Consider the following 13,652-nt stretch of genomic DNA (forward strand, 5'->3'; position numbering starts at 1 on the left):
TTCCACTGTCACAGGGTAGCACTGATTCAGTGCAAAGTTTCACAATCACTACATTATCTCTCCCACAAGCACAAGATTCTCTCTCTGCTCTATGTGGCTGCTGCCAGGTGATAGGGGAGGGATGGTGTAGGCAATTCAAGACTGTCTTTCCTACCCTCTTGAGTTCGTCCTTCCTACCTTCTTGAGTTCCTCTTTCTGTGATATGATGTTAAAACCAGTTACTATTGTCAGTCACCTGATTTTTGGTTCTTATAAAGGTGCAATTTTTTGTGTGGCTAGTTGTTCAATTTGAATCCCTACCGGGGGGAAAATTGCTAGGGACTTATTTTGAGCTATTGCGCTTTGCCTCCTCTCTCAGGATTGTTATATATCTAAATTTTTTTTTTTTTTACTGTAAACACCATGTTCACTCATTTTCATAAACTAAATGTTATATCTACTCTTTAAAAATAGAAATATCTTTTAGATATCTACTCTAAAAATAGAAATATCTATGTCATAGAGAAATATCTATATCTATTAGATATAGAAATATCTAATATCATAACAGATATTAGAAATATTTATTATGTTCACTCATAAATTATCTACTTTAAGAATAGAAATATCTATTATGTTTATAGTTATTTTGTCTAATTTTTGTTCAAGTGCCTTAGTTTTTATTTTTCTTTTAATATCATTATTTTAAATTTCAGGCTCAGGGGGTACAGAGGCAGCTTTGTTAAATGGATATATTGCATAATGATGAGGCTTGAGCTTCTAGAGTGCCCATTACCTGAGTAATGAATACTGCATTCAGTAAGTAATTTTTCAGATCTCACCACAATCCCACCATCTCTTCTTTTGAAATGTTCAGTGCCTGGTATTTCCTTCTGTAGTCCATATGTCCTCATTGTTTAGCTGCTACTCACAACAGTATTTAATATTCTATTTTTTAGTTATTTTACTTAGGATAATAACTGACAGCCTCATGCATTTTGCTGCAGTAGACACGATTTAATTTTTTTATGCCTAATATTCCATGATGTGTACGTACCATATTTTATTTATCCGACCATTCATTGATGGGCACTTAGTTTGATTCCATGACTTTTCTATTATAAATCTTTCTGCTATAAACATACAAGTGCAGGTGTCTTTTGATGTAATGATTTCTTTTCTTTTGAGTAGACAGCAAGTAGTGGAATTACTGGATTGAACGGTAGTTCCAATTTGTGTGTTGTTTGAGAATCCACACTGTTTTTCATAGAGACTGTACTAATTTACATTTCCATCAACAGTGTGTAAGCATTCCCCTCTCACTGCAGGCTCACCAGTATCTTTTGTTTTTTGAATGTTTGATAATGGCCATTTTGACTTGTGTAAGATTGTGTCTCCTTATGGTTTTAATTTGCATTTCTCTGGTGATTAGTAATGTTTAGCACTTTTTGTTAGCCACTCATCTGTCTTTTGAGAAATATCTATTCATGTACCATTTTTAATGGGGCATTTTTTTCTTGTTGAGTTATTTGAGTTATGTTTTATGTTTTGATTCCTTTGTCAGATGTACAGTTTACCAATATTTTCTCCCATTCTGTGTATTGTCTGTTTTCTCTATTGAATATGTATTTTTCTGTGTAGAATCTCTTCAGTTTAATTAGGTTCTATTTGTATATTTTTGTTTTTGTTGCATTTGCTTTTAGGGGTTAGTCATAAATTATGTGCCTACATTAATGCCAAGAAGAGTTTTTCCTCGGTTTTCTTCTAGGAATTTTTTATAGTATTCAGGTGTTACATTTCAATCTTTAATCCATTTTAGTTATTTTTGTGTGTGTATTGTGAGAGATATGGTCCAGCTTCATTCTTCTGTATATGGCTATCCAATTCTCCCAGGTCCATTTATTGAATAGAGTGTCCTTTCCTTTCCTCATTGTATATTTTTGTAAATTTTGTTGAAGATCAGTGGGTTGTAGGTATGTGGCTTTATTTCTAGATTCTCTATTCTATTCCATTAATACAGGTTTGGTTACTACTGCAGAGTTTATTGTTTGCAGTGAACACCAAGAATGAAGCACTTAGACAGCTCCAGCTGAGCAGGGATAGGGGGTAGCTCTTCTGAGAGTCTACCCCAGTATCCGTCTACCAAGTATTTATTAGAAGGGCTTGTGTTAATTACAGACAACCACTAGATGGTCATTTGAGGTGTGTTGCTGAGGCACCTGTGACCTCGTACACATTCAAACTGCATTCTCAGGAGGCTGTTTTCAGTGTTCCTTATCACACCACACACTCCACTCCCTGTCCTGTTTTCAGGGTCAAGGAGTTTCATTCCCATGCACAAATAACATATGCAACACCTCAGTATTTTTCCATACCCCAACCTCAAATGTCATGTACATAAGCTTGAATGTTTCCAGGTAACCCCTACATCTCCCCGCTCTTTAATTCTTAGAGCGTGCTGGTCATCCAATGCAAAGTAAGCATCTCTCGTTCTTCCCTGGTCATAGATGCATCGGGTGGCAGCACAGAGCCATCTGCAAATGCCTAGCAAACAGATACAAAAAAGAGTAAGTATAGCGGCCATAACGCAAATGTGTATGTTTAACTCAGACAACCAAGTGTTTGGGTTTAGCCACTAAAAGCCTTCTTGTTATTGCTGAAGGGTACTTGTTTGTAATTGCTGTGACTGTTCTTCAAGTTGTTTCTTTAATTCGCACACAAGAGTGGAAATTTGAGAAGACGAATGGTCGTGATATGTCCCTTGCAGATGTGCTTTTCTAAATAACTGCAAGGTGGAATCTCCTCCCCCGTTCTGGGTTAAATTTACAGGCAGCCACAATTCTGCATGCCATTTTAAAATCATAACATAGGTTATATTTAACTCTGTAATGTTTTGATGAGATAAGCATGTAGCATACCAACTACTGAAAGAGACTTTAATTGTATAAAAGCTTTGATTCTGCTCTATATTAGGAACACCTTGACCAAACAGAAGTATATAGGGATGTGTAGTACAAATTAGGACTGTATCAGAAACATTATTCTGCAAAGAGAGAGTATAGTTGCCACCACTAGTAATGTACTCACCATGTGAGAGAACTCATTCAAAAAAAAAAAAAAGACCTAGTCTCCAAATATGGGTATAAGGAGAGCTTAAAGCTTGTTTCCCTTTTAGTTGTAATATTAGTCCTAAAAGCCCATACTCTGATCAGGTGATAGAATATTGGAGGGACTCCCAGATCCAATAGTCTGATTTGCAGACATAAGATTACCATGGGGACCTCAATCAAGAAAAATGTCATAGATAAACAGAGGCTTTTGGTGTGGCACAGGCTGTCTGCATGGAAACCACTGGAAATATGTCACCAATCCCTACTGGGGCAGCAATATAGGAAGATCAGGCACTTTGTAGCTTCATGAAAGACCTCAGTAAAATTAGTAGTAACAGCAGATATAAAGGTCAGAGTTGCAAGCTTAGCATCCCTTTTGGGCTGATAGTAAAGATACACTTGAGGAATGAGAGTAACACATTCATCATGTGCTACAGGAAAAAACAGAGAGAGATTACTACACAATAAACAAAGAGAGGGGTTACTATACAATAAAGTCAAGGAGTCATTAAGTTTAATCCATCTCAAATTTTTAATTAAGGGGTAAAATAGGGGCATCTATTGACCTCCAGTCCAAGAAATATCATTAGATGACAATGGCAGGGTAGCATCCCACCACGCAATAACATTAAAAACAGAGGGATTTAGAACATGACTGCAACAAATATGTTCTTGAGCTGATCCCAGCAGGCAAAGGACAATAATTGCCAACCATCCTAACATCCATGTCTCTCTTACTTTATCAGACATTTCCCCAATTACTGCCAGATGAAACTGGTTGTCCGCAGTTGCAGGGGCTTCCATGCTAGCAAGCTGGTGGTTGCTTGTTGGTCCAATCTCTTTAGCTATCCTCAAGTAATGTCAGGTGCCTTCCGAATCATCACCACCATTGCTGGTTGATTCTCCAATTACAGGTCCTGTTCTCAAAAAGAGAGCCCCATATTCCCTGTTTTTGTTTATTAAGATACACTTTAAGAGTTTGATGAGTTTATTCAATAATGGCCTGACTGTTTGTGTTATTGGGGATGCCAGTTGTATGTCGTATGTGCCAAAGTTGCAATGCATATGTAAATTGAACACTAAGACAGTAAGGTCCATTATCAATTTTTATAGTTTGCAGAAGGCCTAAAGTTATAACAGATTCAAACAAATGAGCAATTGTATCTTTAGTTTATTCTCCTATTCAGGGAGTAGCAAGTATCAGGCCCATATAAGTGTCCATGGTTACATGGAAATATTTAAAACATCCAAAAGGTGGATACTGAGTAACATCAATTTTCCAGATAGCATTAGGTGGCAAACCTCATGGGTTGGCTTTCCAAGCCATAAGGAAAAAGGAGTTGGCAATCGGAACAAGTTTTAATAATCATGCCAGCTTGAGCAAGTGTTAAATGAAACTTGTTTAAGACTGTGAGCATTCTGATGAAAAAAGCATAATTATCTCGAGTTTGCAAAAAAGGAGGAAAGTCTGCAAACTGCATTTGTGGTAATATTCAGGTAACCCAGAATGAGAGCGAATATGTGTGATATAAAGATGGTGATGACAGGCATAGAGGAGCTCTTGTGCTGCGAGAAACAAAGCTAGTAGAGATTCATTAGTAATGCCATTCACAAGTGTAAGATCTACATGAGCAATACCATACACCGCATCAGGAGAATTGCTAACTATATTTATGTCTTGGTGAGGAAAAGTTTGTAAGGCCAATATTACGGCACCTAACTACGCCTATTGCGTAGTTTTAAAATGTTCCTGGATTTAGTGTTGCCAATTTCGCATGGTGTTTTGCCACACTATACCTGCTTTTCAGATTTTTTCTAAACCATCTGTAAAGGCAGTAGTGGCGTGAAGCAAGGGTTCAGAGACAACGATAGATAGAAATTTACCAGGCACAGTTTGTAAAATGTTCAGGAGTTTAGAGGCCGGTAAATGGAAGCTGATATTACCAATAAAGCCAGCCATTGCTACTTGCCAATCAAGATCACAAGCTAAGAGAGTATGAAATTGTTCCTTGCTTAAAGGTAGGAGAAGAGTAGCAGGGTTCTTTCTTGATAATTGGATGCAACACTGGGGTCCCTTTATGAGAAGAGAAGCTATTAAATCTGTGGGTTTTTTTGTATTTGTTTAGAGGGATTATGTGACAGGTAAATAGCACATAAAACACAGAAATGGCAAAAGATAAAGCCTACCTGCTAAACTAAGGTATGGAAGGGATGGATATTTTAAGTGAATTTAACCATACTTTGGTCCTTGAAAGTTATTAGAATCTGACTGCAAGTCACCAGGATAATAACCTGCATTAAGTTAGCTTAAGTGTGTAAAAAAAAAAAAAAAGAACTTTTAAAAATATCTTTAAGTGCCTGCCATTTTCTTGCATTAGCCTTTAGCTGGAGTGTCTTAGAAGTGAGCTTGGGAAAGCAGGGCTGTGGCCAGTTTCTTCCCATCTGCTCCGGGCTCCTTAGGCAGCCTCTCTTTTTAACAGCCTACCACCTGTTGCTGCCCTTACCCTGAGAGGAAGGAAGGAAGACTCCACGTGGCAGCAAGAGGCCAGAGAATGACCAGGTGGTAAAGTGTGTGTAAATGCGGAGGCAGGAGGTAAGAGGGTAACAGGCTGGGAGAAGACCACTCGCCTTCCTCCAGCCACCTACGCTTGGAGCCAACCCTGTTAGGTAAGTTACTGAAAATATACTGGGCTTTTTATTATTTTCTACCCCCACGCAGAGGGGCTCAGGGGAGGAGCAGACATGCAGCACAGGGTGTGCTTTGAAGTTTCCTAGCCACGGCGTTTTTAAACATTTTATAAAAAAACAAAACAAACATTCCTTACTGCTGCGTCTATCTTCTGAAAATGACAGTAGCTGGCAGAGCGTGTCCACCTCAGCCTAGGCAGCATTGGACATATGGCTACAGGAGAGCACCCCTCATTAGCGGGCTTCTCCCCCAGAGCTCTGTACTGTAGGCTTCTCCAAACTCCTCCGCCTACCTTAGGCTAGTAAGGTCGGGGAGCACTGGACTGTTTCTTGGCCCTTTCCCTATGGGGCCAGGGAAGACAAGGAATTGCCTGTCAACTGAGACATGCTGGGATGGCAGGGAAGGACAGGGGTGGCAAAAGCATTAGCACAGCAAACAGGCCTCTTCCTGGGCACGGTTACTAAGGCACGCAACTATGGTAAGGAGGCTAATTAGGACTGGGCTGGAGCTGCCTGCAGTCACCTAGGGACTCCATCTGTGCCTCTTGGGCTCCCCTCCATCACCACGAACCCAGAAAGGGGCAACTTGCCTAGACTGCTAGTGACTAAATGGGCATTCCATGGCATCTTAGCAACTCTCCTGCCCCAGGTGTCTGTGGGCAGCAAGAAAGCCAGAGCTTTCTGGGATAAAACCAAGGGGACGGCATGCAACTTTCCTTTATACTACAGGGAAACGGAAAAAAGACAAGGCCAAGAAGGCTGACACTGGAAGTAGGAAGTGAGAACTTGCGTATTAGGAAGACAGTCATAATCAGCCACTTTCCTTCCCTCCTGGAGGCACCTCTCCAGCAGGGAAGTTTGTCAAGGACACATGACCACCCAGTCATATAGATGTTCACTGACCAGGGGGCTTATCCAAGGACAGTCCCTTGGGCAGCCTCCAGTCTCCTCAAAGTGCTGGGAGGTGCTGTTGACTGGATAGGGCAACAGATGCAGGTCCCTTTAAGGGTGGAAGAAAATAGGGGAATAGCTTTTCTATAGGAGGAAAAAAAGGCTTCAGTTCGTCCTTACCCTCACTAGAAAAAATATCTTATTCCCCATAGAAGGGAATGAAGTGGGGAGAGAAGTCTCTCCCTGTTGTTTTGGTTTCTGTTTTTCCTTCTCCTTTAAGTCTCCTGAATTCCTTTCAGGTGGAGAAGATGGGTGGTCTGACTCACCGCAATCTGGCGGATAAAGAGGTTACAATGCAGAGCGTACCAGGGCCCAGGTGATCAAAATAGTAACATTAGTCAAATGATCTTGCTCATGCTTTTCAGGCAGCGACCTACCTGCTCCTATAATTCTAAGTCTAAGGTTTCTTAATCAGGAAACCAAGGGCATTCCTGCCAAATTAAGAGCATAAGCATAGGCTTGTGTAGAGTTCCAGACTCCATAGTGCTCTGGATAGCCTTAAGTAGCTGTTGTACTGTTTTAAAAAATACTTTCTGCTCTTTGGTCATTTCATGACCCGTGATAACCTAGCCCCTAATATTTTACACATGCGTCCCATCCTTCTGATGGGAGTCAGGACTGTCACTATGAGCTCTTCACCTTCATGTATAAATTTAAGGTGATCACATCAGGGATACCAGTTGCAGAGCTTATAGCTTGCAGTGAATGCCAAGAATGAAGTACTCTGACAGCTCCAGCTGAGCAGGGCTGGGGGTAGCTCTTCTGAGAGTGTTCGCCCAAGCATCTGTCCACCAAGTGTTTATTAGAAGGGCTTGTATTAGTAACAGACATCCACTAGATGGTCATTTGAGGTGTGTTGCTGAGGCACCTGTGACCTCATACACATTCAAACTGCATTCTCAGGAGGCTGTTTTCAGTATTCCTTATCACACCACACACTCCACTCCCTGTCCTGTTTTCAGGGTCAAGGAGTTTCATTCCCATGCGCAATTAACATACACAATGTCTCAGTATTTTTCCATACGCAGACTTCAAATGCCATGTACATAAGCTTGAATGTGTTGCCAGACACCCCTACAACTACAGTCTTGCGGTATGAATTAAAGTCAGGTAGCGTGATGCCTCCAGCTTTGCTTTTTGCTTTGGATTGCTTTGGCCATACAAGTGCTTTCTTGATTTCATATAAATTTTAGGATTGATTTTTCTAATTCTATAAAAAATAACATTGCTAAATTGATATGAATTGTTCTGATTTGTAGATTGCTTTGGGCAGAATGGTAATTTTGATGAAATTTATCCTTACAATCCATAAACATGTTTATTTTTTTTCTGCTTTGTGTCATTTATGATTTCTTTCAACAGTGTCTAGTTTTCCTTGTAGAGATCTTTCACTTCCTTGGTGAAATGTATTGCTAGGGGTGTGTGTGTGGCTATTGGGAATGAGACTGTGTTTTTGATTTGCTGCTTAGCTTGAACATTATTGGTATATAGAAATGCTACTGAGTTTTGTACATTGACATTGTATCCTGAAACTTGAATAAAGTCACTTATTAAGTGTAATAGTATTTTGAAGTCTTTAGGAATTTTTATGTATAAGACCATATCATCAGCAAACAGATAATTTGACTACCTGTTTTCCAATTCAAATGCCTTTTATTTCTTGCTCTTGCCTGATGGAACAACAATTTAAGGACTGTTGAACAAGAGTGGTGAGAGTGAGCATTCTTGTTTTGTTCCAGTTTTTAGGAGAAATGCTTTCAGCTTTTCCCCACTGAGTATGATGTTGGCTGTGGGTCTGTTTTAATATGGTTTATATTTTGAGGTATAAATCTAGTTTGTTAAGGGTTTTTATCATGCCTAGTTTGTTAAGGATTTTTATCATGAAGCCATGTTGAATTTTACTGAAAGTTTTTCCTGCATCTATTGAGGTAATTGTGTTTTTTTGTTGTTGTTAATTCTGTTTATAGGGTGAGTCACATTTATTGTTATTTATTTATTTGTGTCTGTTGAACCATCCTTGCTCCCTGGGTTAAAACTCAATTGCTAATGATATATTATCTTTTGATGTACTGTTGGATTTGGTTTATGAAAGCAAAATAAATCTTGGGGCCTGAAAATCACCAAGCTAAATAGAAGAGTCAAGCTGAGAACTGCTTAAGGCAAACCTGCCTCCCATTCCATTCAAAGTCATCCATCTGCTCACTGACATAAATGCATATCTGATTGCATCCTTTAGAAAGGATAATCAGAAACTAAAAAGAACTAATCAGAAACTAAAAAGAATGCAACCATTCCAGGTCATCCTGTGACCTTATACATCTTACATATATTGATTGATGTCTCGTGTCTCCCTAAAATGTGTAAAACCAAGTGTGCCCAAATCACCTTGGACACATATTATCAGGACCTCCTGAGGTTGTGTGAGGGGTTTGCATCCTCAGCCTCAGGAAAATAAACTTTCTAAATTGACTGAGACTTGTCTCAGATGTTCTGTGTTCACTGGTTTGCTAGTATGTTGTTAAGGATTTTAGCATCTGTGTTCAACAGAGATATGGGCTGTACTTTTCTGTTTTTGTTATGTCCTTGCCTACTTTTGATATCAGGGTGATACTTGCTTCACAGAATGAGTTAAGGAAGAATCCCTTCTAATTTTTCAGTGATAGGTTTCAGTAAGATTGGTAACGGCTCTTTTTTGTATATCTGGTAACTTTAGCTTGTTTGGTATGCCACAGAAACAACAAAATGTTCTTGTCAGTTACACTATTCCTGTAATGAACTCTTATTACATATTTTGCTTTTGAAATTTATCATTGCCAAGTTAAACAACAGTGATTTTGAGTCTTTTATCATCTAAATATAGTTATTTTGCTCTGATGATTCTCTGAAAGCACTTGAAAGTCAGTGACAGTAAAGTGCTTTGACTTTAAGGAAAAGTGTCTCAGAAACAGAGAATATAACTATGCCACTCAGGTATTCTTAGACATAAACTTCTGATGGCATTTCGTAAGTAATTTTGAGACTATACCAGTAGACTAACTCAGAATTTTCAGAACTCTGGTGGAAAAGCAGATGTGTTTGTGAGGTTGCTAAACCAACATCAAGCAAAACAAAAATTAAATACATAAGACTGAATACAGCTGATGAAGGATGATTATGGGTTTTATTTGGAATATAGCTGCTATTTTAATATATTTTCTGGATATACAGAACCACTTATTTTCTCTTAAGCTATCTATAACTTACAACAATTTAGTAGACTGAGCTTTTTATAAACAGAAATGAAGCATTTATATATATATTTTACTGCTAAACCTCACAGAATTAGAAAATTGTCATTGAACATTCTTATGATTATGACAATAAAATTATGGGTATAGGTTCAATAAGTGTCTGCTCAACTTATTAACATGAGATAGCTAGAAATTGTCTATGAGAATTTTAAATGCTTACAGTTTCCTTCAATGTTATCTACAGCCCTCTAAACTAATGCTTTCAATTCAGTTGCAAGACTAAAATCTTAATGTCCAGACACTTACTGGGACTGAAAGGTGACTCATAGCTGGTTTTCCACCCCAGGATCTTAAAATGTATTGTCAGCAAAAGCCCAATAATTTTACATAGTCCTTGAAGGACTCATCATCGCAGTAGATGAAGTGTATCCTGTATTTCTCCATGATTGAGCCAATGTTTCGGCCACTATATGAAATGCTTTGGTCATGCATACTTTTACACAAATGATAATTGAAACTATTGATGACATCCCCAAGAACACTGAAATATTTTTTTCAAAAATCTCAATGAGCAATGCTACATAACCAAAATATTTTTATCTATTAATCCCTTGGAATCCACTAGACTACGTAGACTCAGGATTAAACTCCTGGCTTTTTAAACACAACTTTTATGTTAATAATTAATATAAATTAACAACTTTTATATTAATAATTATTTTATTTTTATTCCAAGCATTTCTCTTTTAAGAGGTACAGTCTTCAGTACTCTAAATCAACTGGTTTATCAACATGCCTCAAAACAGTACAATTAATCTTGTAAGGACTGCACAAATAAGAGTCTCTCCAGATACTTTTTAATAGACCCAAATTCACTCTACTCAAGGAGGTTTATGACTGTTTCCGAAGTTTTTAGTGATGAATAATCACCATCAAAGGAATGGCAATATTTTTACCTTGAGATGACAACCAAAACTATAGCATGCAGCTGAAGTCGTGCTTACAGGAAAATTTGTAACTTTAAATGCCTACATTAAAAAAAGAATGAGGAATTCAAATCAATAACGTAACCTTTCATCTTAAGGCATTGGAAAATAAGAGCAAACTAGACCCAAAGCAAGTAGAAAGAAAGAAATGATAAACACTAGGATGGTTATGACGTTGAACTTTACGTGAACCCTGTAATCATGGAAAATAGCAATGATTAAAAATTTTCTTCATACTTGTGTGGTCTGGGAAGTGGTTTACAACAAACAACTAACCTGTCCCATATTATTTAGGTAAGACTTGCTCCTCATTTCTTCTCAGGATTCCAGTCAGACACAAAAATGACTCATTGATTTAATTGTGACATTGTCACACACAGATAGTTTTCCTTTACCTGAAGCTACTTACAATGCCAGACATAGAACCATAAACTGTTTTATGCCTCATGAATAATTAGTTAAACTGTGTCCCTGTGAAACTAGCTAAACACAGAGATAAAGATTTCCTGGTTAGCTGATTGTGACTTCCCACCATAATAATAATACCAAATGTATATCTCCCAGTAATAACTTCTTTATTTCTCCCTTTGAAGGCATAAAACAAAACCATCCTGCTGAGATCTTGATGTTTGGATGTGGGGTGCTCACTCTACTGCATTAGCCTGAATAAAAGCATCTTCTTTACTTGATTAATTTTGTCTTTGCAGCAGAAATCAATGAAATAGTGAAAATCAACAAAGCTACAAGTTGGCTTATTGAAAAGTTTAACAAAATTTGACGGTTTTTTAGCTAGACTGATCAAGTAGAAAAAAAAGAAAATCTAGGGCCGGGCGCGGTGGCTCACGCCTGTAATCCCAGCACTTTGGGAGGCCGAGGCGGGTGAATCACGAGGTCAAAAGATCGAGACCATCCTGGTCAACATGGTGAAACCCCATCTCTACTAAAAATACAAAAAATTAGCTGGGCACGGTGGCACGTGCCTGTAATCCCAGCTACTCAGGAGGCTGAGGCAGGAGAATTGCCTGAACCCAGGAGGCGGAGGCTGCGGTGAGCCGAGATCGCGCCATTGCACTCCAGCCTGGGTAATGAGCGAAACTCCGTCTCAAAAAAAAAGAAAATTACTAAAATCAGTAGTAAAGAAGAATTTACTATAATTTTATAGAAAAAACAGATTAGGTGAACACTATGTACAATTATAAACAAAAAATAGATAATTTAGATGTAATGGAAAAATCCTACAAACTGTAGGAACTGGCTCAAGAAGAAACAGAAAATCTAAATACACCTATAACATGAAACAAATTAGTAGATAAAAAATACCCACAAGGAAATCTCAGGTCCGGATTATTTAATGGTGAGTTCTGAACATATTTAAGGAATAATTGATGTCAGTTCTTCATGGGCTTATCCACAAAAGATAAGAGTATACTACTACTTATTCTGTAAAGCCAGTATTAAAATAATACCAAAACTAGACCAAAAAAAATAGCAAACATTTATTATAAATATAATATTTTAGGTAAAATACTAGCAATCTTTCCTGGGAAATCATGTTAAAAAAGTTTATATACCATGACCAAGTAGACTTTATCACAGGAATGGAAGGTTGGTTTAACATCTTTAAAACAATAAATAGAATAAACCATGTTATTAAAATAAAGGAAAATAAACAAATGATCATTCAAATAGATGCAGAAATAATCTGACAAAAAGGAAACATCCTAACATGATGAAAATATTTTAAAAATTTAGAATAATGGGAGACTGTCTCAACTTTATAAAGAGCATCTGAAGAAAAGCCACTGCTCACATAATACTTATTGATGAAATATGGAATGTTTTTCTCCTAAGATTATAGAAAATATAAGAATGTTTGCTGTGTCATCTCTTTTCAACATTGTACTGGAGATTCTAGCAAGAAAAATCAGAAAGTAAAATTAAATAAAAGTCATCAAGATTAGAAGGAAAGAAGTAAAACTATCTGTAATTGCAGAACACATAATCTTTTATATAGAAATTCTGAGAGATCCAGTAAAGATCACTGTAACTAGTTAACAGGGTCAGAAAAGTTGCAGGATACAATATCAGTATCTGAAATTTAAAGATATTTCTCTGTGAATGAATAATGCTTGCAATGAATAATCAATTAATAATACAATGCCATTTTAAATAACATAAAAATGAGTAAAATACTTAGTGATACTTGCAACTAGAGTGAAACTTATACTCTGTATTCTACAAAGCATTATTTAAAGAAATAAAAAGTATTTAAATAGAAAATATTGCGGTTAACATACAATATTGTTATGATGCAATACTTCATAGATTCAATACAGTCCTCTCTTAAATTGCAACTGATTTCTTTGCAGAAATTGACAAGGTGCTTCTAAAATTCATATGGTAAAAGGATTCAGGTGAACTAAAGTAATTTGAAAGAGCAAAATAAATTTGGAGGACTCATATCACCTGATTTCAAAATATGTTACAAAGCTTCCATAATGAAAACATAAACATACTGGCAAAAAGATAGGCATATAGATCAATGAAATAGCAATAAGGGTTAAGAAGTAAATCCTCATATTTATGATCAAATGGTTATCAACATGGTACCAAAAAATTTAGTGGAGAAAAAATAGACTTTGCAAACCGTGATGCTAAAGAAGTCGAATATTGACATTCAGAGGAAGTGAGTTAGAACAGTTTATAGC

This window comes from Aotus nancymaae, unplaced genomic scaffold (assembly GCF_030222135.1).
Source record: "Aotus nancymaae isolate 86718 unplaced genomic scaffold, 86718_ANA_hifiasm-v0.15.2.pri h1tg000048l, whole genome shotgun sequence".
NCBI classification, from domain to species: Eukaryota; Metazoa; Chordata; class Mammalia; order Primates; family Aotidae; genus Aotus; species Aotus nancymaae.